Here is a 25509-nt window from a genome sequence, read left to right on the forward strand (position 1 = left end):
TTTATTAATTGTTTTTTCTTATATTCATATTTAGTTTTTTGTTTGTTTTTTTTTTTAACAAAAATGTCAGGAATGAGACTACCTCATGAGAAAAAAAATCAGGAACAAGTCAGCGTTCATTCTATTTTATTTTTTTAAATTAATTTATTTTGTTTCAACTACGTTAAAAACGATTTAATAATATTGTTTTTATGACTAACTCGGCTAGGAATTTTTATCCTGTGACTCCATAATCAACAGAGATTAGTGCATTACTGTAATGATCCCGTCCCTGCTTTGCGTTTGCGGTGGGAGTTTACTTCTGTGGAGTTCTAGGAGGTCCACCCTCCCAGGCTTTGCCTTTTCTCTTTGAGAAGGAGCTAGTTTATCGCTAATCGCCTGAGGCGCCCTTACTTGGGAATGCCGACAAGGTTGTCTAGGCACTTTTTGTAGGTAAGAGTGTCTCCCCCCCCCCCTTCCCATCTCGAGTTCACCGACTTCTCAATCCCACTTTCCGATCCTGGTGCAGTGGGAAAGAACGAAACAGCAATTTTGCTTTTGTGAGGCCTGCATTCGCGTTTGAGATTCATAAAAAGAAAATAAGTTTAAGTTTTATTTATTGCGTTATCTTTATTTTAAAAAAAAAAAAAAAAAAATTTACTGAAGCAGACGACGCAGAAAGCAAACAAGTAAACAGGTAAAAATCCAGTTCCAATATAATTTTAATTGGAATTCATTATTGAGACGAGCATTAGTTATTAATTTGTTCATTGCGGACTGCCATTATTAGTAATTGCTGAGAATGCAGCAGATTCGGAGTTCCTATCCCGTTGTGGTTACCACCTGACGAAGGCCAGAGGAATAGTTGTCCGAAACGTTGTGAAACAACAGCTAAGAAAGATGAGGATAATAGTCTGCAATAAATAAATTAAAATTCAGTCCGTTCCGCAAAATCACTTTCATGTAGGATGTTGGTCCCTCCCGTAAGTATTTCTAATTTTTCTGACTAGAAAAATATTGAGGAAACCAATGCCAACAATAGAATCTTCAGATTCATACGATATGATGATGATGATGAATGTGAGAAAAATCCAGCTCCCTAAAATGGGGCACTCTGGATTGAGACTAAAAATTTAAATTGTCTCAGTCTAGAAGGATTTCTGGTTCATTGGTTGAGGACAGAAAAGATGAAGTGTAATATCAGAACAGATACTACGCTTTGCTCCTAGTCAAATAAATAAATTGCAACAAAAAAAAAAAAAAGAAGAAACACAGTTTGACTTTTTTAGATACATTTTACTAGCAGGAAAACCCGACATTACTCAGGATTGAATGAGGATCACTGTTATGTATTTTTTTTCATTATGTTAATACCATATTGCTTTCTTTCTTTTTTGTTTTTACTGTACACCCCCCCCCCCACACACACACACACCAGTTTTTCGCCCACTAATATAGTCGGAAAAAAAAACTTCATAGTCTAGTGGAGAATGTCCTTTTCTTTTCTCTGCAACCTCTTTCCCACAAGAGACGTTGCAAACCAATCTCTGTTTTATCGTTATTTTCATTGCAAGTGCTCGTCTGAGCTCCAACCCATGATCTCCCCTCCCAGCCTACACTATCAATAATTTTCCCCATTCTTTATCTGTACCTAAACCTAAACATAGATTCCATGAACAAAGTTTCTTTCTTAAAACTGCATGCCTGTGGAACTCTATTCTGTTTCCCTGCTTTCCAGCTGACTACAATATGGCCGTCTTCAAATCCAACGCGAGCAAGTTCTTGATGAGACATTTCCTTAAGTAATCCAATTTACCAAATTTTCACTACTAACGATTACTATGATATTGTCCAATTGACTATTGTACACGCATTAACTCTTATCCTCGAGTGGCCTCCAGGTCTTGATAAGTGGTGACTCCCTTGTAAAAAACAAAAAAAAAATACATTCTGAATTAGTGTTCCGAGATTTAAAAAAACTACCGTAAAAACAACAAACGGACTTCTACTTGCATTTCCTCTGCCCCAACAACAACATGGCAAAAAGAAAAAAAAGTCATACTGAAGATGGTTTCCTTCGAAATATATTTATGAATTTCAATATAAATTTCAAACAAAATAAATGTGTTTTTTTATTTTGTAATAATGCGTTGTTTTGGCTTCAAACGTATATAATGTGTTTTATTTTAATAAAAACCTGAATGAACGGAGAGTAGATTAAATGGCAGTTTTCATTTTCTCCAGCAAAACAAGAGACTATAACAATAAATTAAAGGAAATAGACAGAAAAAAAAAATGATGTGAAACATTTGAGATGAACCATTAAAATACTTGCATAACAGGAAGAGGAATGCAACATTTCGTCGATGGAACAGCAGTTGAAGCCTAGCTGATAGTGCAGAACCTATCAAGTTGGCGACTCTCTTTTGAGAGACTAGTTGCAGATGCACCAGCCTAAATGTGGCAACAATACTCCGAATGGTGGCCTTATGGAGGTACAGGATACTCTTAGGTGTAAGTAACTTTCAAACACGGTGGAGAAAACCCATCTTCTTTGCAGCAGCCTTGGCAATGCCCTTAATGTATCTGTTCCAACTCGTGTTCACCGTGAACGTTAAGCTGGGGAGTTTGAACGAATTACTTTCAGGTAATGCATCATTAGCCATGGCTAATAGTGGTTAAGAAGGCTTCTATAATTATTGAAGGAAAGAAGCTTAACCTTGGCAGCATTGAATGTAACCATCCATTTTTGTCCCCATTCCACTACAGACTGGAAGTCTTCGTCTAGGGTTTCCTCCATTACGTTGGGTATGTTGATTGAAATTGTCGGACTGATTTCCACATCTTGGTTGCTATAGTCACAACGTTTGGGCCGTTTTGCCCTCCGGCCTTCATCAGGTGTTTTGTATCGAACTGGGGAACCGTTTGTTAGGAGTCTCGAACCCAACCCTTTATTATTATCCTAGTGACATATGGCCGAGTGGTCCTAGACGTTGTATCAAAGTTTACAGTTACCCAAAGGTGCTGAGTTCAATCCTGAACAAAGGTAGTGAAAAGTAACATTCAAAACAGAGAATCAGCAACTATGTCCCAGAGCCTAGCTGGAGTCCAAACACGGTACCCCCGTAATAATAATAAAGGGTTGGGTTCGAGACTCCTAACAAACGGTTCCCCAGTTCGATACAAAACACCTGATGAAGGCTGGAGGGCAAAACGGCCGAAACGTTGTGACTATAGCAACCAAGATGAGGAAGTCAGTCCGACAATTTCAATCAATGAAAACACCTCATCTCAAAAATACAGACAATTACTATGTTGGGTATGTGTTCATTCGTTAAATATGTTCATGCCGTTTACGTAATATTCACCCTGGGTTCAGCAAGTTCACATCTGCTGATCTTTCATCTACTACATTTTCTGTTATTCTTAAAGCATTTTTTAATCCAGTCTTAACTATAATATAAACTAGTTGATCTAATTGCCTGATAGTGAGCACGATAATGAACACTATAGTGAACATGAGAGAAAAGTTAAAAAGTGAAAAAAAAAATGTATAAAAAAAGTCTCCATTAGGAAGTATGTCGCACAGCAACGTCTCAACTGATATGGCCACATCGTCTACTGTCAGTTATCTAAAAACACTCCACCATCTATGCTTCATTGATGTTGCCTGCTCAAAATCATGTATAGAACGTTTAAGACATGGAAGGAAGCAGTTGATGATGACAGCCTGATCCTGGGGGGCGGCACAAATGAAATGATAGCAGACAGGAAAAGTTGGAAGTTATACACAAAACGGCTAATCCCAACACGGGATAAGACGAAAACTAGAAATCTAATATATAAAAGGCTATATATATCTGTCTGCCCCCATATTTTCAAGCTATCTCTTCTAAAACTGAAAGTCACTGAGTGGCGCTATTTTTTACGAACCATTCTTTTATGGGGTTTTAGCCGGTTAAAATAGTTTTTAAGGGATCAAAAATGGATCAAAATTTAAAAAAATCGTTATAATTCTGTACATTCATCTTAGTTTGTTTTTAATTTTTTATCAGTTCTTGTGCGTGTCACGTTGTTACAGTGGTAACGTCACCAGCTTTGAATGCTACAGTTTCGGTTTTGATTCCAGCTGATGACACCCAAATATACTTAAAAAATAATTTTTTTTTTTTTTTTATACTTTTGAAAGCACGACTCTATATACGAAATCTAGACAAATTAAAATATCATATTTAAGCGTATTTTATGCCCAGACAAAGCCGGGGAGGACCCCCCCCCCCTCACGAGTAAATAACAATAAAACTTTGGCTGTGAGTGCAATAAATCTGCACTTCGTGTCCTTTCTACTTTTGCTAACTGTAACCCGTCCCTCCGACTCCCGTTAGCGGCTGGGCTTCAGTCTAGTCTGCTTAACAATTTCACCCATGGCTGGGGAGTGAATAGATTTTAGGGCAAAATGAACTAGACTGAACTTGAATTTTGGCGGCTGATGTCCGTCTAGAAAGTAATAAAAATTGATTATCTAAAGACATTTATCAGCTTTATCTCACTTGCAGACATTTCCTTTTGGAATCGGAAGAACACATGCATTTGGTAACCAAATAAAGAAAGAAAAGGCAGACTCTGAATCTGCTCGATCCTCCCTCCCGGCTGAACTCCCTATCTTTGGGTCAAAGAGCAACAGATAATCTTCTCATAAAACCAGAAGTGTGCTCTTTTTGAAATGTGTACACACGGATGTGTGTATATATTTCTGCATGCAAATGTATGATTATGCTAATGTGTATGTATATGCTTGCATATTTGCATTTGTACATAAATGTGTGTGTATGCTTTTATATATATTGTTTTTAACATATAATTATCCACTGACACGTGTTTCGTCGTCTATGACTCATCAGAGTGGCTGAATCTAGCAAGATTCGAAATCGGGACCCCCTAATAAGAAGCCTAAGCCTCTTCCACTGAGCTATCTCGCACGACTACTAATGTTATATATATACTAGGAAAAGTACCCGTCGTTGACTGGGTTCAAAGACAGCCTACAGAAAATACTCTGATTTATGAAAGTATCATAGGTTATGAAAAGGAAGGGTTGTAAAGAGATAGCTTCGAATTTGGGGGGTATCAAAACCAAAGCAAAATATGATGAAAGTAAAAAGAAAATAGATAAATCCCATAATTTATTATACTATACCTGTTCACACTGAAACACTTATCACAATATTCTGTGGATCTATATTAAAAAAACCTTGTTAAACTTTGTGACATATTTCCATTCTATGGAGGTCAGGCGTAAACGAACACCCCATAATTTTATCATACCATATTTCTTCAAACTGAAACATAATTATCAAAGTATACTTTCACAGATAGATATGAAAAGTCTTTATTAAAGTTTGTGCCTATTTCCATTCTATGGAGGCCAGTTGCGAACGCAGACCTCACAATTTTATTATACCATCCCTATTTAAGTTAAAACATACTTATCTAGGCACCGCCAAAAATGGCCGCAAAATCAAGATGTTGTTGTTTTTTAAAACGAAATTACATTTATTAAAATCCATTATTTCTGAGTAACTTTTTTTTTTCCAGAAAGATAAAACCCTGAATTTTATCATATAGAAAACAGAATAATGTAAAACGTTTTCTACTATTTTTAATTAAATTTTAAATGTTAAATTTTCCCAAAAAGTTAACAATTGACATTTTTTGTCTTGCACAAAAAACGTACATAAATATTTAAAAAAAAAAAGTTTTTTGAAATAATTAATTTATTTATTTATTGTCTAACTAAGATTTAGGATAATTTTCTGAGAGAATATGCAAAAATATTATAATATAAGTACCTGGATTTCAAATAATTCCACTTATTCATATATGTAACCAGTTATTTCGCATCAATCTAGAGTCTAGATCGACACTGTTTGCGTTTGATAAGAGGCAAACTATGGAAGACCAAACAGGCCAAAAAAACTTATTTTTCAGTGACGAAAATTTCAATGTATTATTAAGCTGAGGCTGGCCAGTACCAGATGGGTGACCATTTGTATGAGTTTGGTTTTTAATGTGTATGTGTGTGGGGACCAGGCTCCCCAAAATGGGGGGGGGGCACAATTTAAAGCAGAATAAAAAAAAATTATTTCAGCGCGTTTGGTCCACCGTAGTCGAAAGGCGGCAAACGTTTTCAAACGGGATCGAAAAAAATGATGCTATTTTTAACACAAAGGGCACAATATTTATCAAATTATTTTTTTTGGTATCGATTCTTCAAAGCATGCCCTGTTTAATAATGGTCATGCATTATTCGGCTCGCTAAAAAAAAATTGTTAATTTATTTATCAAAGATTTTAAAATGGCTTTTTTCGTATAAATATTAAAAAAAAAAATTTTTTTTGTTTTGCTTAACTTAAATTAATTATTTTACTTAACATATTCACCGAATTTCACACTTCAAAACTCAAAAGCGGGATAATTAAACACAATCGAAGTTATGATATTCAGATGTCAAAATAAGGTATGCAAACAATTTTTTTTTTTTTTTTAATCTATAATTCTGTCCCTTACAACAACACAATATGTCGTGTTCAGTTTCAGATGATTATTTTAAGCATATTTGTTCCCACTTCAAAACAAGGGGGGGGGTTGTAAGCAAAAAAAATATATATATAAATATCGTTTATGAAAAATAAGTACACCGTTATAAAGTTCATTCTTCTCTTAATAATCGCTGAAAATTTCGTATTGATCGGATAATTACTTGATTTTTGGTAGATTTTTAAAAAGACGGTCCGTCAAAAAGTACTGACCTGCTCCCCCAGTTTTGGCAGTGCCTATACTTATCAAAGTATTATGTACATCTATATCAAAACACTTGTAAACGTTTTTTTATTTTTTTATTTTTTATTTCCATACTTTGTGGACCAGGCACGAACCCCACAATTTTAATGAACCACCTTTCTGCCAGATCAAACATACCAATTCCTGTGTCTTGATACATCTTCTACCATTATATGTAATCAGTTTTTTAAAATAGTCAACCATATAAGAGCCTATTCGTGACCAGACGCGCGCACACACACACACACACACACACACACACACACACACACACACACACACACACACACACACACACACACACACACACACACACACACACATTCAGCTTTATATTATATATATATATATATATATATATATATATATATATATATATCAAAGAGAATTGAGTTTATTTCTTGTGCTAATATTGATATTAAAAGCCTACTTTTTCCATTTAAATATTATTAAAATGAACTTCTTAATAGAATCCAGAACTTATTTTTCTACATGGTCAACATTATTCTCAATATACTTTTGCACTAGCAATGAATGATGGCTGTGCATGGGCATCTGGGGTATGCTTTTTCATACGAGGGTCGTTATAAAAGTAAAGCCTCCTATTTTTTTATTATTTTTTTTTTTTTAAATTCAAAAAGTTTAAGAGGTACGAAGACAGGAGTAGTATCATTAAAATGGGCGACCTCTTGTGCTTCTGGACTCATTTTTCTACATAGTCACCACCATTCTCAATGCCCTTTTGCTAGGAATTTTATGACACATCTCTGCTTCTGACGCACATGCATGACAGTCTAACACCAATAATATCTGCAACAGAGATGAAACTTTCAGGTCATGAATGCATAAGTTCAGTCATCATAACAAGGCAATTTGCAATCCTCTCTGATCCATTCAGGCGAATTTTAAAAAATAGGAGGCATTACTTTTGGAACATCCAACGTATACTTGTGTATACCTGCTCCTTGATTAGTGTTGGTACAGTACCTGTGCGTGTCATGTTCATACATAAATAGAAACATAAGATTGGTTGACAAAAAATGGAATAGGCAGCATACACGTTACTAAGGTAGTAGTTTTTACAGTGTTACTACAGAAATTTGATTCTCACGTAAGTCTAAAGGATATATTTTTTTTTTAATTGGTTATGTCTTAGAAAACTTACTGCTCAGGTGCCCCCCTATTTATAGGAGCATTCATTTTTCCGAAACTCAAGTGGCTTACAATTGACAGCATGGAATTTTGTGTCTGCGCAGACATTACTATCTCAAAATCAAGCAAAACATATCATCCAACCGAACACAACCTGTTAACCCATCTGTTTCTGAAAATTACAAAAAAAATAAACAAACTTTTTAAAAATTAAAAAAAAAAAAATTTAAAATAAAAAAAAATTAAAAAAAAAAATTAAAATTAAAAATAATGAAAAATTATAAACAATTTAAAAAATAAAAAATATTGAAAAAAATTGAAAAAAATTTTTTTAAATTAAAAAACAATTTTAGTTGAACCCCCCCCCTCCAAAAAAAAACTGATCTTCTCTGCTGAAATATATATAGGTATTAATGGTGCCATCTACTTGAAAATCATGGATCAGTTTATTTGTATTTGTTTCTAAGGGAGTCTTGTATCTGAAGGTTTATTAATTTTTCCAAGATTCAAAGCGGCTTACAAACTCAGTATGGAAACTCATATCCAGAAGATAGTACTATTTCAAAAGTCATTGCCCTGGTGATCTCCTTTCTCTTAGCTAAATATTTCTCCCATTGCAGATATGTCGTTTACAAGCATTGCAACTATGCACCCACACTAAACCTGCAGCATTGCGCATGTTTACATGTATGGATATGCATTCATATCTATAAGGTATGAACCTTGTAACTCTTTCTTCTGTTATTTTGTCCTTTAGTCCTCGCATTCTATGAGCAAGAAAGACTAGCAACGTCTCTTCTGTGAGAAAGAAGCTGCAAGGAAACAAAGACATCCCCCCCTCATATAAAGGAAAAAAAGAAAGAAAAAAATAAAAATTATAGTAGTAACATCAGCATATGGAAAGGAAAGTAAGAGATTGCAGTAAATAAATAAACAACGTAAATAAAGAAGAAAAAGTAAAAAAAAAAAAAAAAAGGTAAAATAATAGTAGTATCGATATCAACCCATTTGGCATAATGGCTAGATTGTTTACTAATTGACCGGGAGACTGCAGTTCAATTCTCTGTGAAAAATATTTGATTTGGTGTCACCTTGATGATCACTTAATATTATCATGGAGAATAAAACATGAACGTTGGGTTTATATTTGGCAGCCTCGTAACCTTCACTTTCTTTATTTTATCTATCAATAATTTCACTTTCTTTATTTTAATAATTTCCTCCACTCTATCTGTGCCTAAACTTAAACAGATTCCATGAACAAAGTTTCTTTCTTAGAACTGCACGCTTGTGGAACTGTCTTCTGTTTACCTGCTTTCCAGCCGACTACAATATGGTCGTCTTCAAGTCCAACGTAAACAAGTTCTTAATGAGCCGTTCTACTTAAGTTAACAAATTAGTCCTCATTTCATGATGCGAGGTTTCTGACAAAACTAAAATTATACTTCTAGCATCAGCATATGAAAAAGAAAGTAAGAGAATGATATAAATAAACGTGTCTGAAGCGATTTTCATAAAAGAAAGATACACTTTGTTGAGATTTGTCATTCTTTTGTTTTTATGGAAATCTTGTTGAGAATTTCCTGTACTTCTTTATAATGTATTGCATTAGTAGATTTTAGCATTCTTGAAAAAATGGTGGGATCCTTCTATCAATCCAGTAGATATCTCATTGCTGATGCAATTCTCTATCTATATAAGAGCCAGGTACGTCCAAGGATGAAGTACTGTTGCTACATCTGGGCAGGAGTTGCTAGAAAGGGCTTATCCTGCCTTGATAGAGTTGATAGTTCAAAATAGATTTCGTAACCTCGTAGGGGATGCCCTTTTCTCTTCCCTACAACCTCTTTCTCGCACAAGAGTTGTTGCGAATTTGTCTCTGTTTTATCGTTATTTTCATGGCAAGTGCTCATCTGAGCTTGAATCTATGGTTCCCCCCCCCCTCGCCAAACTTTCACAAGAAACACTCGTTTAGCTGAAAACAATATCAATAATTTCTCCCACTCTTTATCTGTGCCTAAACCTAAACGTAGATTCCATGAACAAAGCTTCTTTCTTAGAACTGCACGCTTGTGGAACTGTCTTCCGTTTGCCTGCTTTCCAGCTGACTACAATATGGTTGTCTTCAAGTCCAACGTAAACAAGTTCTTGATGAGCCATTCCACTTAAGTTAACAAATTTATTGAATTTTCATCATTAACAATTACTATATTGTCCAATTGACTACTGCACACTCTTTAACCCTTATCCTCGAGTGGCCTCTGGGCCTTGATAATTGGTGATGCCTATGTAAAAACAAAAAAAAGCATATTTTTAAGGAGCCCTGCAGCAAAACTATTGAGATGTTGTTTATTATCACAGTAATGTATCTGCGGTTAAAAAAAAAAAAAAAAAATTCAAGAGGTAACGATGCCACGCTTCCAAAACTCTACATTCTGCTATCAAGAACCTCCCAACTGCAAAATATGATGCCCAACTGACACAAGTCACCACCACTTCAATAGCCAAGTCCAAAATCCAACCCTTCTGAAAAATCAGGCTCTTTTATATCCAACCGGAAGCGTCTCATTTGCATATTGAGCAAGCATATAAAAAAAAGCTGCAATTTCTTTTCTTTTTTTCTTTTCTCTTAACTTCTTCTGTCTGCACAAGATATTACAGGCTGCTGAAAGAACAGTTTGTCACAAATTAAATCATTTAATCACAGTATCTAAAGGTTAACCTGTTTCTTGGGTGGTCTCTCTTCTTTTAGTTAGATATTTTTCCCATTGCAAATTATGTCGTCCACATGCATTGCTAGTATGCACCCACTAAACATGCAACATCTTGCATGTTTACAGTTATTCATTTGTTTTTCATTACATAGCTTCCAGCTGAGACTGTTTTATCCATCGTTTGCGTTGTATCGTTATACCTGTCAATCATATTTAATAACTATATTCTATCTATAATCTATATTTACCTCAAATAATATGTTGAAATGCGTATAGTCTTGATTTTATGCTTTAAGTGAGATGTTTGTTTGCTTTACATTTAAATTTATGTATGTTAGTACAGTTTGAGAAACGGGGAACTGGAGGAAGGAAATTCCATATGCAAGTGCTTTGAGTAAAAAAATATATTAGAGTAGAATGTTTTCTGGTATTGAGACACTTCCGCAGTGGAGGAGGAGGTGGGATTTTGCTGGTAGTCGGGCTGTCAGAAGTATTTACATTGAGGAGCTACCAATGCATTAAGAACTGACAGTGGGACCTATGAAAATTCCACAGCAGACTCTTTCCTATGTATGTTGGCATTCTGTGGATGTTCAGTGTAAATGGAGATGCCCTGATATTATTGTAGCTCTTTTGTTAAAACTGCAAAAGTATTTATCTAAGCTAGCAGGGACGCCTAGTGTAGCCTGGTCATAATATACACTTAAATATGATATTTTGATTTATGCGGATTTTGTATATAGTATTATAGTCCATTTTCTATTGATTTTTATATATTATAAAGTTGTGATTTCCAAAATAAAAAATATATCCATATGACTTGGGTGCATCAGCTTGAACCGAAACCAAAACTTATAAAAAAAAAAAAAATATATATATATATATATATAACTTGAGTTCCTTCAGCTATAATCAACACCAAAACTTATGAAGAATTCTTGGTAAAATTATTTATTACAAGAAATTTGAAAGTCATAACAATTAAACAACAGTCACTCAGAAGAAAAAAGATGTAAGTGTGACACACAGAATAACACACACACTATCGTATTAATATATAGATTGAATCTTGGAAAATCAAAGTTACATGTTTGGCAATAACTTTGGTCCAATTCATTGCAGAGACTCACTACTTGACCCATATTCTAGCCAATGACGTTTTGCATTTCATATGACTTTGACCATGAAAAGTTTAGTCACAGTCAAAATCTTTTTGAAATTTCAACTTCTAATTTTTCCAAATTTGATTAATGGATCTGATGGTTCTTCATAAGAGCAACCATCATGCACAATTGTAAGAGAGCGTGTGGGAAAATAGCAGCAGCAGCTGATATGGCTGGATTGTGAGGATATTAGCAGCAGTAGCCGAAAAAAAAAGATCATATGCAAATTAGGAAGTGTGTGTGAGCTGGCCTGAAAAGAAAGAGAAAAGAGACCACGTGGTCGAGGAGAAACAAAGTCGGCGCTGAAAGAGGTGGCCGTGTAAAATGAAGGGAGAAGAAAGAGTGCTGTCGAAAAAGATCATCATCATCATGATGGGCTCCTTGCTCGGACCAATGTGACTCTTCCTCTCCAGAGTTTCCTGTCCTCCATCAGCTGCCTCAGATCTTCAGGTTCACAGTTTGCGTCGTGTGCTATTTGCTGGATGTACGTGGATATAGGTCATCCTTTGCTTGCGCGTCCATGTCGTGGAGTCCATAGCAATACATCACTCACCAATTCACGCTTGCTCCTCAGACAATGACCAGCAAATCGTAGGTGTCTTTCTCTGATGGTATTATATATGGCAGGTAGGTTGCCATAAAGTTGCTGCTTCGTGGGATGATTTTGCCAAGACATATTTAATACTGTTCATAGCATACGGGTGTATGTGCCGTCTAGTTTTCTTTCCAATCTTTTGGTGAGTGTCCAGGTTGTAGCACCGTAAACAAGGACAGACTGTACCACTGCCCTGAAGAACTGCCTTTTCAGTTTGTTAGTTAGTCCCGAAGTCCATACTGAACGCAGCCCATCCAATTTGAGATGTCAAAAAAGATGGATGTAAAAAAAAATGGCTGTCTACAATCGGTGTGTAGTGGAGCAGAAGCGAGAGATTTTTAAGCTGATGTTGAGATGAGAAAGAAAAATGGTAACAAATGCTTTTGTTAAAAAGGAAAAGATGCTGACCTGGATTTATTTATTTTTGTTTGTTTGTTTGTTTGTTTGTTCCTTTTCAACGGTACCGGACGGCGTGGGTGTCCGAGAGAAGGTTGAACTATAACAAACGCGGTTCAAGCGTAATGGTACCGTTACACAATTTCAACTTCATCAGATAGTTTTTGAATTATCAATGCTTCTGTGGTATAATTTCAGGAATACTTAAGACAATATGGAAAGGTAACGACCAGATATGACTTTGACCCATTTTTACATTGTCAGGCAGAGGCATGCAATCTCATGACTGACTCATGTTGTTGTCTTTATATGATGTTTCTATTTACTTGCCTTCCCACAAGGGCAGTGTTAGACACATGGTCAAATTTTAATGTGGGGAAAATCTAGCTCCCTGAAAAGGGCACTCTTGATAGAACAAAAATTCTCAGTCACAATTGATTTCTTCTTCACTGACCAAGGTCAGAAAAGGTAAAGTGTAGCATCAGAACAGATACTTCACTGTGATCTTGGCCTAAAGGCCACAGATTTATGTAATGCTGCGGGAGTCTGTATAATAAGGTGGATGTAAATCGTGCATATATTTATGAGTTTTTTTTTATTGTTGTCTAGTGATGAGATTGTATCAAGTGTATATATGTGTGATCATCTATCAAGTGTATATATGTGTGATCATCTATCAAATGTATATATGTGTGATCATCTATCAAGTGTATATATGTGTGATCATCTATCTAAAGTTCGTTAAATACAGTTCATAATGGAATAATTACATAGATACCTTTACACACAATGGACAATTAACATTCATTTTGGAGTTCAACATCTGGACAAGGACAATCAGGGAAACATATCTGGTCCATCTTCGGTCTTGTCTTGACAGAAAAGCTGCAATGAAAATTCTCCTAAAGAACGACAGAGTCTCTGGTTTATTTTTGTTAACTTTTTATTCCAGAGCGTTTTTTCACATCCTGGAAGTTTGCAACGCTGATTCTGACTATTGCTATTTCTGACCCCCTCTGCTCGGAGCCATCATGATTTATCGACCCTCTCTCTTCCTCTCCAACTCCGACTAACTGTTTTCTGTAACTAATAATTTCTTGATGTTTTTACATGTCATTATTTTTGGTCCCCTGATTTATCAGAGAGGGGCCTATGTTTTCAGTGGCTTCTGTGCGTCTGTTAGTCCGGACTATTGCCAAATAACCGTCCATTAGTTTTTCCTGAAATTTTGTCACAAATTGTATTTCATTAAATAGATGTGCACAGTAAAAATTTTTTTTTTTTTTTGCGAAAATTCCCGTTGCATCTTCAGGGGTTCAAAAGAGGTAAAAAAAAAAATGCCCCAAAATGACTAACAATGACACGTTTTGCTCCATAACTTTTGATCCATCGATTAGATTTTTTTGAAACTTGGCCAAAATATGGAGCCCAATTTTATTAATATGAATCCAGTATTAGTTACCCTGGCAAAATTCTGGTTTGCGCCCCCAGGGACTTTTAGTGCTAAAAATGACCCCTTTTGTGGCTCTTTTTTCATATTTCTCAACAAAAACTTGATATGTCTGACTATATTGTGGTTTTTCATGGTGGTCAACACAAATATACATGTGTTAAGGCCCGAAACTGCACAATTATCCATTTACACTGGGATTCGGCATATCCAGGGGCTCAAGAGGTCAAAAATGCCCAAAATGATACTTTTTGCCCTATAGCGTTTGATCCATCCATTAGATTTTCCTGAAACTTGGCCAAAATGTGAAGGCCATTGTTCTTAATATTAATTCAGTATGGGTGACCCTGGCAAAATTCTGTTTCGCATCCATCCAGGACTTTTAGGGCTAAAGAAAAAAAAACAAACATGACTTTTTGGAGCTCTTTTTTCATATTACTCAAAAACTTGATATGTATGTCTATATAGTGGTTTTCTATGGTGATGAATTTAAATATACATGTCTTAAGGTATGAAACTGCACCGTTTGTCCATTTTCACTGAGGTTCGGCATTTCCAGGAGCTCAAAAGGGGTCACAAATGCTCCAAAATTGCAAAAAAATGATACTTTTTACCCCATAACTTTTGCCCCATTCATTACATTTTTCTGAAACTTAGCGACAATGTGAAGGCAACGTTGGCCCTTCACACTTCTCACATTCATCATTTCTTCACTATTTTTATGGCGTCATCTTACATACAGCTCCAGAAGGGGACCACGCATGCACTGCTTGTTAAGTTGTCAAATGATAACATTTTTTAGCTAACATTCCTAAGTTAATGCAAAAAAATATTTATTCAAAATATTTTTATTATTCTAAAACATGTTTTAGCTGACAAAACGTTTTGGCTTCAATAATCATAATAATCGTCGACCAGCATACCTTTTGGCGTTGCCTGGTCAATGTCTAATATTTATTTTCAAGCAGTTTAGAAGTTTTTAAACATTTATTTTATTTTATTTTTTTTACATGGAGTTCACCACTTATCAAGGCCCAATGGCCACTCAGGGATAAGGGTTATTGTGTGTACAGTAATCAAAGGGATAGTGTAGCAATAGTATTGGAGAATTTGTAAGGTGTCATTACTTAGGGGGGGGGGGGCGGTTCATCAGGAATTTGTTTGTGTTGGACTTGAAGACATCCAGGTTGAAGTCGGGAGGGAAACAGGCAAGCGGAACAGAGTTCCACAGGCGTGCAGTTCTAAGAAAGAAGCTTTGTTCATGGTATCTACGTTTTGATTTAGGCACAGATAGGGAGTGGGGAAAATTATTGACGGTGGTTTCAGCTAGTCGGGTGTTTTTTGAGAAAGATTGGCGAGGGGGGGACCAGAGAATGGAGCTCAGACGAGCATCTGCCATGGAAATAACTATAGAACAATGACAGGCTCACTACGTCTCTTCTGTGGGAAAGAGGTTGCAGGGTAGAGAAAAGGGCATTCCCCACCAAGCCACGGAGTCTATTTTGTACTCCGTTAAGGCAGGATAGGCTGTTTTTTGCAGCCCCCGCCCAGATGTGGCAGCAGTACTCCATCTTTGGACGTACTTGGCTCTTATATAGATAGAGAATTGCATCATTAGTGAGATATCTTCTGGAATCTTACCTTGCTTGTATTGCGCGAACTATTGTTCTCATCTTGAGTTTTATTTGTGCAACGTTTTCGTAGGTTTGGCCCTCGATCGTCTTCAGGTACGTTGGTTGTTGTTGTTGTTGTTCAAAAAAGAAAGGAGTTACTGGCCCCATAGATATTTTCGTATTCTTAGAGTTTCTGTTTTATGGCTATGGTTTCGTATGTATGAAAAAAATTGGTTGAATAGAGGGGGAGGGCAGATCTAAATAAGTGTACATCCTAAAAATTTTGGTGAGGGAAAGGGGATAGTCCCTTGTTGATCTTTATTAGAGTTATCTCTCTTTGTCAACCAATTTTTTTTTTTACACAAACCTAGTAACTTTTCTCCTTTTATTTTTATTTTTTTCTTCTAAACAACAACCAACATGTCTGAAGACGGTCAAATGCCAAACAAACTGAAACGTTACACAAATAACACTCAAGATGAGAACAATAATCGGATCAATAAAAGAAGCAGCCCTCATCTCCTAAGATTTAGAACTTTTGAAAAATTGTTACATTATTGGCAGCGTTGGGTGTTCTTGTATTACTGATATAACAATTATTATGCTTTATTTTTTTGTGTGGATTATCTTGGTCAGCTGAAAAGCAGAATTGCTACTGAGGTGAGACCCCCCCCCTTCCCTTTTATGACCATAAACAATGTAGATGACATGATTAGAAGGTCACAAAACTCAACACCTTTTCTCACACCTTTCTGCTTTGTCGTTTCAGGATTAGGAGCGGACATTTACCAACTCCTCCTCCAACATTTTTTTTTTTCATCTGCATCTCTTCACCCCCACACCCCACCCGGACTACTTTCTTTTGAGGTGAGTTATTTTTACGGTTTTTAACATTTTTTTTTTTTTTTTTTTTACATTTGTTATTTTTGTATTTGATCTTGAGACAAAAGTTTTGTGGGAGAATCTTAAAACTCCCCAGTCTTTAGAGGCTTAAGTTAATGGGATTAAAAGGATTGTCATGAAGACATTTGGAAGACATTATAAATAAGTGTATGTCATATATATATATATATTTAGATAGATAATGTATGTATCTAACTAAAATAAAAAATCTATTATAATATATATATGTAATACAATATCTATATATCTATAAAAGTGAACGTGTCTGTTTGTCTGTCTGTCTGTCTGTGTACATTTCTCTATGCAATAACTCTGTCAATTTTTAGTCTACAGACTCAAAATTTGATATACAGGGTACTGAGATTTGGGAAATTTTGCTGTTAAGGGGTCAAAGTTCAACGATTTGACCTTTGAGAACTCTATCAAACTCCTCCGACAATTTTGGGTCTAAACACTTGAAATTTTAGATATAAGTTCCTTGGACATGGATCTAACTTAATAACTTGATTTGAGCCCAAAACAATAAATATTAAGGGGTCATAATAGGGGTCAAAGTTAAAAAAAATTGACCGTTTTTTTTTTTTTTTTTTTTTGCTCAGCATACACCTCCAAACACCCGGGTAACGCCAGTCACCCATGCTAGTGTGTGTATATATATATATATATATATATATATATATATAACTAAAATTAAAATCTATTACAATATATATATATATATATATATATATGTAATATATTATATAATGCAGTATAGTGTATAATACAGTATACTTTTTATTTGTTTTGCATAAGCATTTATATACAACTACAGATTCATGAGCATGTTTTGATCAGTTAGTTACAAGTAACTAGAGATCTCTTCAGGCGATATTGTTTATACAAAAGTAGAGTAATATATATATATATATATAGCAAAAACGGTAATTAGTAAAAACCTAAAGAAAGTACTCAATACTATTGCAGGGCAAATATATTTGTTTTTATTCCCGTTTTATCTGCTTAGTTACACATGTTTCGGTTACCTAATCTGGATTTACTGGATCGTTAATACGATTAGGTAACTGAAACATGCGTAACTAAGCAGATAAAACGGTAATATATATATATATATATATATATATATATGAGAGAGAAAATTAAAACTGTAAGTTGAAATTTACAATCAAATGTATTGTTCGACTGAATACTCTCAAAACAATTGTTTTATAATTTTTTACATTCCCTACATTTTTTTCACTCGTTGTTTTTAAATGACATGTAGATCTTTGCAATTTATGACTATAATAAATTGCAGTTTTATTTAATGCCATAACCAGCAGATTCTAGCATTGCTACAAATATAATTTGCTGATTTCTTTCTGTCCTCTAACGAAAAGAATAGCAAGAATAGCATTCTTTGAAACTCCACGGAATAAGAACTTTGTAAATTGTTTTTTTGGAGTATTCAGTCGAACAATAAATTTGTTTGTAAATTTCAACTTAGTTTTAATTTTCTTTCTCTTATAATAAGCTCTACTCTCTATTGTATATTGAGCTTTTTTATTTGGTTGGGATTAAATTATCTATATATAGATACTGGTATTTATATTAGTTTGAAGTTTACCATCTTATATATATATATATATATATATATATATATATATATATATATATACACTAGCAAAAGTACCCGTTGTTGACTGGGTTCAAAAACAGTCTACAGAAAATGGACTCTGATTTATGAAAGTATGATAGGTTATGAAAAGGAAGGGTTGTAAAGAGATAGCTTCGAATTTGGGGGTATCAAAACCAAAGCAAAATATGATGAAAGTAAAAATAAAATAGATAAACCCCATAATTTATTATAACATACCTGTTCACACTGAAACACTTATCACAATATTCTGTGGATCTATATTAAAAAAACCTTGTTAAACTTTGTGACATATTTCTATTCTATGGGGGTCAGGTGCAAACGAACACCCATAATTTTATTATACCATATTTCTTCAAACTGAAACATAATTATCAAAGTATACTTACGCAGGTAGATATGAAAAGTCTTTATTAAAGTTTGTGCCTATTCCCATTCCATGGAGGCCAGGCACGAACGCAGACCCCACAATTTTATTATATCATTTAATATATTTAAGTTAAAACATACTTATCAATTAAGTTAAATTAAGGTGTGGTTCTCGGCCTACGGGCTGGGAGCATCCAGAAAGCAATGGACGTTTGGTCGATGTCGGTGAATCAGACGATTGCTTTCATTTGAACACTCTCCTAATAAACGGGGGTGCTGGTTTTCCCCAACACATTGGGGAAACAAAACCAGACAAAGTTGGGTAAAAAACAAACCGAAAAGAACTATCGCGCAGTTAAAATTAAGTGCGGAATTTCATTACCTTTGACCTAATTAGATTCGTCGCGCACCTGTCATTTATAAACGTTAAACTGAAATTATTTTCAGTTACTTTCCTTTCGTGGGCGAGCGGGTAACTTACCAAGTTTTTCGCCTCAACGTTCCGGGTTCAATCCTACCTTCCTACCAAAACTTTTTTTTTATTTTACTTTTTCTTCTTTTGACATCAAGTTTGCTGGGGGGTTTTCCGCTTGGGGTTTGGATCTACTCCCCCCCCACACACACACACACCTACAAAAGCTTTTTATCACTGTTTTTTTTTTTGTTTGTTTTTGTTCGTTTTTTAATATTTGTTTTCAAGCCTACCTTCTTACCAAAACTTTTTTCTTTTTGGACCCCCCCTCAACACACACATCTACAAACACCCGAGTAACGCCAGGTACCCGCGCTAGTTGCTTATATAAGATAAACACTGCATCTTTTTTTTTTTTTTTTTTTTTACATGGGGGTCACCACTTATCAATTCATTAATTTATATATATATATATATATATATATTTCTTATTTTATTATTTTATATATATATATATATATTTCTGTATTTCATTGACAAAAAGTTATATTCCAAAATTTATGATGTTGACCATTTTATAAGTTATTCCTTTAATTCAGTTGACTTTTACAATTCTTGACAGTATCTGTTTCGTAGCACAAAATTAATCATTTAATTATTATATCAGTCAGTGAATCTATTTTGCCCTTAACTCATCAGAAGAAATGGCAACAATCAATCCGTCAAAAGGAAATGAAGTGTGATTTGACATGATTAAAACCTAAAAAAATTGGAAGAGAAGCTGCATATACATTAAAGGTATTTGCAGCTTCTCTTCCAATTTTCGGATTTTAATCATCAGCAAAATATTATGGGTCACAGAATAGGTTATAAATCCCATTTCGAGATTTATCATTGATTCTCAGAGTCCAACACAGCCGTTATACGTCATACAAAAGAAAAATGAGATTCGGGCATTGTTACTGTAACTAACGCAAAAAAAAAAAAAGAGGAAAAACAAATATGCAACACATAAATGTTACCAAAGGCAAGACTGGATAAGTTTGTGTTTAAGCTTATTTTCAAGTTCAAAACAAATTTAGTGCCCACTCTGTTAAGTTCGAATGAAAATTAAGCAAACGCAGGTAGAAACGCATCAAATAAATATCCACAATTGAAGGAAATGTTATGTTCTACCAGTATTTTGTTCAATTTTTGAGTGATTAGACAAGAGTAAAAAGTTAGAATGATCCAGAAATGATTATCATTTTATGTTAAATTTATTGTGGTGCCAGTTAATGGGGGCATGCACAAGACTGGGGGGAGGGGGGTTAACTTACAATTATACCATTCCAGTTTACATGATTCCGTGTAAGTTTTCTTTGTGTTTTATGTCCAATTTGTGTTTGTAGCTAATGTGTATTATTATTATTATTCATTGTTTATCTGTGTCTTGCTTTTCTTTTTACAGTAACGCAATTCAATCTAATAACCGACCAAATCTTTATAATTACGATAAAATATATAAATATTTCTTTGTAGAGGAAAGGTAGAGAATAGTTAACAGATACCCTTGCTGATGTTAAGAATGGTTTTCTAAATAGTAACATTATTTTGTAGGAACTCCTCTTTAACATGGGACGGTCTTTAACTATTCAGTTCCTATGTTGCAGAGGGGAGTGACTGGTGATTAAAACGATCAACCATACAACATAGAATTTAAGCCAAAAGAGAACAGCAATAGCGAAAGGAAGAATGACAAAAAGCTGACGTGTAAAGACAACGAATAGTCTTTGATTTTTTAAAAAGAAATACGTGGAAATGGTCAATTCAAAAGGCCTGGAGATTGTGGTCAGTCCAAGTATATCCAGATTAGCCTGACGTTAGTGGGCATTGGAAGGTAGGCGTCAGTAGGCTGCTGAGCTAGACATCAGTGGGCTCTAGAAGGTGAGCATTAGCGAGCTGCTGAGCTGGGGATCAGTGAGGTCTGAAAGGTGAGCGTCAGCAGTCTGCTGAGCTGGACGTCAGTGGGCTCTGGAATAGGTAATTGGATGTTGACAGGCTCTGAAGTGTGTAGCTTGACGTTGACCGGCACTGGAAAACTGCTGAGGGCTGCAGGAAGCTGTGGCAGGCACTGGAAGGCTGCAGGAGGTGCTGGAAACCACAGGAGTGAGCTGGAGTCCGCTGGCTGTCCCATCAACAAAATGTTGTATCCCTCTGCCTGTTTTACAAGTACTTTAACAGTGAATGCTCCGACAAACTGCAAGCACTCGTACCCCCTCGACGTAAATACCCCTGACAAACCCAACAAGCAGCTAAATCCCACCCCTTCACAGTAGAGATCCCTAGATGTAAGAGAGCCTTCTACTCCAGTAGTTTCTTCTCCAGAACCGCTAGACTTTGGAATTCCCTTCCGGGTTCCTGCTTCCCCAACTGTACTAACATGCCGAAATTAAAGTGTAACGTGAACCGACATCTTGCTGCCCAACTCTCCACATAGTACCCCTATAGATTATGTCATTGATAGTAGCCCCCTACATCAAAATGGTAATGTGCCTTGTTTGGGGTGAAAAGGTAAAATTTGAACATTATAAGATGCTGAAAGAAATATATGGTAAGATGGATAATATCCTGGAATTTGGAATACAGACTTTTTTTTGAGGGGGGGGGGAATTTGGAATACAGACTTTTTGTCATTTATTTATAGTGTATATATATATCTCAAGTCGAAAATAAAATGAAGCTGATAAACAAGATAAGAATCTAAACTTATTGTTAGATTGCTGAAGATGAGTTTCTGTATCCTAACAACAGATGGAAATGATGACTTCGTCTATTCATGACGTCAGTTGGAGACTAAAGGTCACTTGACTGCTGATAATGTTCTGGAGAACAGGGTTAGGGCGATCATACCTTATGTTAATAAAAGCCCTACCCCGTCCACTTACTTACTTGGAATGGTCTTTCAATAAATAAAAAAAAAAGAAGCTATTTTTGTCTAATTTTATTTCTCATAAATGACTGACCATCATCATTTTACATGTGTTAGATCGTTTTCAGAAATTGAATTTCAAACCAATCTATCTTGGCCCAGGTCTTTATGTTTAAACTGAAGAGACGTCTTTCCAATTTTGATCGGGGAGGGGGGGGGGGCTCTCCAGTCCATATGGATAGCCAGAAGTGATATAAAGTCCTGATTGGATGTAGAGTGTTATTTGAACTTCTGCAAACCTTGTAAAGAATGTATTTTCAAAGGGAGTTTAGATAAAACATCTTTCGTCGATGGGACAGAAGCTGAAGCTTAGATGACAGTTCAGGTTGGCAACTCTCTTTTGGACCTTGTCTAGGAGCGAGAGACTAGTAGCAGATGCACCAGCCCAAATATGACAACAATACTCCATACATGGGCGAATGGTGGCCTTATAGAGGTACAGGATACTTTCGGGTGTTAGTAACTTTCTAGCACGGTAGAGAGAATTCTTATATTTATATATTAATACCGTAGTACCTTTAACATACGTAGGTGGTCACGGTTTTCAGATTATTCGATTGGGAGATCCTATTTATTAATAAGGAGGATAGAAGGTGATAACCTACTACAAACATTAATTTAGTATATAGATACGCTAATTTAATGTTCGTAGTATGTTGTCATCTTCTATTCTCCTTTTTAATAAATAGGATCTCCCGATCACTGAAGACACAATGTACAAAAAAAAAAAAAAATGATGTTGCTTTTAAGCTGTACATGAAACTAAAATATAAGATCCAAGGGTAGTATTTGTTCTGTCTAAAGATGGTATAATGATATCGTGGGGTTTCCATTCATGCTGAGCGTCCATACAATAGAAACATGTCACAATATCCCATAAGGATATTGGAGATTAACTGTAATAACCAGATATATTCTGCCACTATATTAACCAGCAGCAATATATTACATATGAAAGATGATGCGATGCAATCTCATAGGTCCCGATAGTATATATAATTTATATATATCAATAGAGTATTGGCTCTATGAAGTAGATTATCATATTTAAGGGTATTTTACGATTGGGGCATTTCAATGGGAGGGCACTTATATATATATATATATATAGAGAGAGAGAGAGAGAGAGAGAGTTGTATATTTTGGCAGCAAGTCGTTATTCAAGCACGTTTGATTGAACACAACTGAGTTCTTTTTTCTGATTTTGTTGGATAACTTTTCAATTCGCCGAGCGGTCTTTTTTATTTTGGCTGGCATGTTGTATATTATGGTGCCCAGTAGTTGTTGTTCGGCTATATTCTTCTCAAGCGCTTTCAATTGGTACATTCGATCGTCGTCAGGAGCAATTGTTGTTATTTCTTTATTGAGGCTTGGTGTATTTATAGTTAATTGTATTTTTTTATTTTTTTTTATTGATGATAAAGGTGGGTGCAGGATGGGTAGGGGCGAATCATTTTTAATTTCCATTTTTTTAAATTTTATATTTCATTTATTTATTTATCGTTAGGTGTTGAATACGGTTAGTTAACTAAATAAATAAAATATAAGATCCAAAAATATATATATATATATATAAACATGTGTGGTATCAGCTAGAATTGAACTCAAAACACAGCTCTCCAGCCTTATTCGTTATCGTCTGACCTAAATCCATCTGCATACAAAAACTTTAAAATTCAACCAACATTAACTCATAAATGTTTATTTGCGTATGCATAGAGAAGCACTTAAAGACGGCTTATACCTGCAAGTACCAACTTTTTCGATTTTGACCCAGCTGTTTTTACCGGTTAAAGACCAAATCATGTAAAAAAAAAAAAAAAAAAAAAAATCGAATTTTATTCCAGAGGTCCAAATGCCCTATATATCAAGTTTCAGTTCTATAGTCTAGAAATTGACAGAGGAGTTTAGCAGAGACCGTTCCTCAGACAGACAAAGTCACTTATATACTCGTTGACGGAAATTACTGTAGCTTTATTCTAATGGTGGAAAACTGGGAGTATCAAAATAGTTATAAAAATCCAATATGCGAACTTACTGTGTATAACGTCATCCCTTTGTGATGTCATCAATTGTGCATAAAGATAAAGAAATAAAATCCACAAACCTTTAGGTATAATTTTATTCGTGCTAACTTTCATAATTGTCTTATGACATTGGGATTCTAGAGATACGATTTGATGCATGTAAGTTAGTTTTAATAAGATCTTATTTGATAAAATTATTAAATTGGGTGCTTATGCATTTTTGGTTCCGCCTTATTTTCAAATAGTTCTTTCAAGTTAAATTCAAGTTTCACGAGTTAGGTGGAAGTACAGAATAGTTACGAAATACCCTCCTCTCCTCATGTTAAGAATGGCTTTCAAAATAACGTTATTATTTCAGCACGGTACCAAAAATGCACAAGTATCGCTTTTTAAATTAAAAAAAAAAAAAAAAATTGGTGCTAATGCAGAGTGATCTGTGCTATTTTTAAAATCGTATTTTCACGTTTAATTAAAGTTTTATGTTTTTTTTTTATTCAATTGTACCTATTTACTATGCCTCCCCACGGGACAGAGTTAGACACCAGGGTCGTTTTTTAACGTGGAGAAAAGGTACAAAAATAAAAATTGTCTCAGTCGTGAAGGATTTCTCCTCCACCGAAAGAGAACAAGAAATGGAAGTGCAGCATCTGAAGAACAGATACTACACTTTGATCTTGACCAAAGTTAAAGTACAGAATAGGTACAAAACACCCTACCCTCCCCATGTTAAGAATGGCTTTTTAAATAATAACGTTATTATTTCAGCACGGGCCACTTGGACGTATACAGACAATATGTAGTGAGTTGGGACAGAGAAATATTATTAAAAAAAAAAAAAAAAAAAAAAAAAAAGATCTAATTACCTATCGGGGGACTTTACCTGAATGTAACCACAAATTCTTGTCATAAATCGGTTCATAAGAAACCAAACGCAGTTCATAGCGCTCCTGAGCCTCCTTATCTCTGCGTCATTTCAGTCCCAGCAACCCTTATCCTCGAGTGGCTCTTGGTCTTGATAGCGACTCCATAGCAAAAGAAAATGGCCTTTTGAGACCGTACTTCGCTCTGGTATAAACTACAGCTTAAAGAAAGGGTGGGGGCGGCAGCTGGATAAACAAATCAAGAAAACATGTAAAGGAAAAAAAAACTTAATTCAGTTGGGTCTCTCTCTCTCTCTCTCTCTCTCTCTCTCTCTCTCTCTCTCTCTCACACACACACACAGGCGCGCTTTATAACATCAATCAAACTGTAGAAGAGAAAGAAACGAGAAAAAGTTACTTTCGTACTAA

General features: G+C 35.1%; 1 long non-coding RNA gene across 1 annotated transcript; it reads right to left on the reverse strand.

Moving 5' to 3' along the window:
- Window positions 1-620: 620 nt before the first annotated feature.
- On the reverse strand, window positions 621-25212 carry LOC145263855 (uncharacterized). Its single transcript, XR_013864608.1, has 2 exons — window positions 25084-25212; window positions 621-1901 (listed from the first exon to the last, which is right to left on the reverse strand). It is a non-coding gene; the product is annotated as an uncharacterized LOC145263855 (long non-coding RNA).
- Between the last annotated feature and the right edge of the window lie 297 nt (window positions 25213-25509).

The sequence above is a fragment of the Euprymna scolopes genome, chromosome 39, assembly GCF_053919585.1.
Source record: "Euprymna scolopes isolate OS-2025 chromosome 39, ASM5391958v1, whole genome shotgun sequence".
NCBI lineage: Eukaryota > Metazoa > Mollusca > Cephalopoda > Sepiida > Sepiolidae > Euprymna > Euprymna scolopes.